The sequence below is a fragment of the Dromiciops gliroides genome, chromosome 1, assembly GCF_019393635.1.
Source record: "Dromiciops gliroides isolate mDroGli1 chromosome 1, mDroGli1.pri, whole genome shotgun sequence".
Classification (NCBI taxonomy): Eukaryota; Metazoa; Chordata; class Mammalia; order Microbiotheria; family Microbiotheriidae; genus Dromiciops; species Dromiciops gliroides.
In genome coordinates this window covers 569,166,441-569,169,633 of record NC_057861.1, presented here as the reverse complement: position 1 = coordinate 569,169,633, position 3,193 = coordinate 569,166,441, and the positions used below count along the sequence as shown (strand labels likewise).

The following is a 3,193-nucleotide window of genomic DNA, read 5'->3' as shown; positions in this document are numbered from 1 at the left end:
TATTTCTTCCCAATACAATCAGGTGTGAAGCAAGGGTATCTATTATTACCTCTGTTATTTAATATTGTGCTAGAGGGGGCAGCTAGGTGGCACAGTGGATAGAGTACCGGCCCTGGAGTCAGGAGTACCTGAGTTCAGGTCTGGCCTCGGACACTTAACACACACTTACTAGCTGTGTGACCCTGGGCAAGTCACTTAACCCCAACTGCCTCACTAAAACAAACAAACAAACAAACAAAAAAACAAATATTGTGCTAGAAATGTTATCTATTGCAATAAGAAAAGAAGAAAAATTTAAAGTAATTATAATAGGTAATGAGTAAACAAAATTACTCTTTGCAGTTGGTATGATGCTCTACTTAGAAAATCCTAGAGAATCAACTAAAAAACTACTTGAAATAATTAACAACTTTAGCAAAGTTACAAGATACAAAATTAACCCAAAGTAATCATCAACATTTCCATATATTACCAACAAAGTACAATAACAACAGATACAAAGAGAAATTCAATTAAAAATAGCTGTAGACAATATAAAATACTTGGGAGTCTACTTGCCAAGACAAACCCGGGAATCTGAGGGAGAATCCCAGGGCAGAGTAGGAGGAAATTGAGTAGGATGGTTACAGATCAGATAGCATGGTGTGTGTGTGTGTGTGTGTGTGTGTGTGTGTGTGTTTCTTTATTAGAAGAGATGATTGATTAGGCATCTGCAATGGTGACTTCAACTTCTACACCTGGTTCAATGCTTATAGAAGTGATCTGCTTCAAAATTTTAGGACTGTATAAATCAATAAGACGTTTGTGAATTCTCATCTGGAATCGATTCCAACTCTTAGAACCTTCATCGCAAGGAGTTTTTCTAGTTGTAGTAATTCGAAGTGTCTTGGTGGGCATTCGAACAGGTCCCTTCACTTTCAAGTTCTTTTCTTTGGCTCATCTAATCAGGTCAGAACACATCTTCTCGAATGACTTCACGTTATGTCTGGTGAGCGTGATCCGGATCCGGTGAATGGCCACTTCGGGCTTCACAAGCGTCTTGCTGGTGTTTTTGAATGCCACGGCAGTAGAGCGGCGTCCTGACTGACTTATTCCTCGGTGAGAGAGAACAGCGGTGAGTCAGGAGGAGGAGAGGCAGAAACTGCCGACTCCAAGCGGCTGCGGCGATTGTGCCTTCACCAAAGAGAGGTAGCATGGCTTTTAAATGGCCAGGAAGTGAAGTGTTAGATCATGCGTCAATGTTGTTTGTCATTCATTTTCTTTCCTTCCTTCCTTCCTTCCTTCCTTCCTTCCTTCCTTCCTTCCTTCCTTCCTTCCTTCCTTCCTTCCTTCCTTCCTTCCTTCCTTCCTTCCTTCCTTCCTTCCTTCCTTCCTTTCATGAGGCAACTGGGTTTCAGTGACTTGCCCAGGATCACACAGCTAATAAGTGTCAAGTGTCTGAGGTTACATTTGAACTCAGGTCCTCCTGAATTCAGGGCCAGTGCTTTATCCACTGAGCCACCTATCTGCCCCTATTTGTCATTCATTTTCAAAGAGGACCAATGACATCATGAGGTAATATCTTGAATTGGATTTAAATGAGGCAGTTGCTCAAAGTCATCAGCCTCACCCAAGAGTCATCAAAGTCCAGTGTCAAGACAAAAGTCAAGATGATGAGAGATGGTCCAAGATGCAGTGAATGACCTTGATATCCTCAAATCTCTGACAAAGCTCTAAGCTATCCATAGCCTCCTTCAGTAGTCTTCAATGGCGATTGGAACAAATTGTACTTGTCTGCACATTCTGCCAGGGGAAGTCTTCACATGATTGAGGTAAACACTCTGCTAATTAATTGATGTATTTGAAGCCAGTTAGTACCCTTCACCAAGTTTTGCCCTTCTACCAAGGTTGTTTACTGTGGTGTGGTTGCCGCACATGCTTCAGCTTCTTGGAGCCACAGGTGAGAGTTGAGTTGCAGGTTGTCACCAAAAGTGGAGGAACAGCCCTGAAAAGAGCTCAACAAACCCTCATATCAGAAATATTTGTCCTCCCTGAACACTCTTTATACCCTAATCTGTGGGGAAAGGGCAATTGGCACTACTAGGGCAGGTAAATCAGTTTAGATGAAGCAGCAAGGGACACTCAGGAAGAGACCAGAGGCATGCCAAATGGATCAAACCGCTGTCACCATATCCTCTCAGACCCTAGAAGAGACAGTTCAGACCTTATGTGATGTCCTTGAATCTGAGAACTTTGTTACTTTTTCTATTTGTGTTCCTAGTGCTTACCACAGTGTAATCACAGTGTAAGCATATGCCACATGTCATGTCCTCTCTGAAAAGTAACCAAAGACCTAATTAATTGTTGTATCTTTTTAAAAATTCAATTTCAATTTGACCATTCTTACAAATTTAATACTGTTGACTATTCTCTTTCTTAATATTCCTTCCTTTTTCTATGTAACTTCACCCATCCAGTTTTCCTCTCATTTCTGACTGTTTCTTATCTGTCACTTTTGCTTGGTCCTCCTCCTCCTGAGCCCTAAATGTGGATCTCCCCTAAGGCTTTGTATTTGACACCCTATGACTGAGTCAGAAGAGATAATGTAATTGGTCAAACAATAACTGGTTATGCTAATGGTCAACCCTTCAAGAATGTGATGCATTTCTAATAGGAGGTAATAACCTTTAGGGTAGAAGCCAGTTCTGCAAAGGAAACTGCTCTTGAAGGAGAATAAGATTTTTCTGTCTTTTTTTCCCTCTGCGGCAATGAGAGTTAAGTGACTTGCCCAGGCTCACACAGCTAGTAAGTGTCAAGTGTCTGAGGCCAACTTTGAACTCAGGTACTCAGGAATACAGGGCTACTGGTGCTTTAACCTCCGTGCCACCTACCTGCCCAAGATTTTTCTATCTTACCCCTCAGCCCCACCAAAGATCATGTGATATAACAAAGGTTCTATTCACTCATTAGGAGACACCCATTCTACCATTCAAAGTGTTTGAGGTGCAATTGAGAGAGCAGAGAAACAACCCCCAAATGGAAAAGGAAGAAAGTCCCAGAAATAGGACTTGAACAGCAGAAAACAGAATCAACTCATGCTCTCAAGAGATCACTAGCCCTGATAATCAAAAATCAAGCTTCACTTCAGAGAGGAGCAGACCCTAGGAACACAGTTATGTAGCAGAAATGCTTCATCCAAGTGGGCTTGATCAGA

At 41.8% G+C, this 3,193-nt stretch overlaps 1 pseudogene; it reads right to left on the bottom strand.

The window, feature by feature from the left end:
• Positions 1-702: 702 nt before the first annotated feature.
• Positions 703-2,917, bottom strand: LOC122751893 (annotated as a pseudogene).
• Between the last annotated feature and the right edge of the window lie 276 nt (positions 2,918-3,193).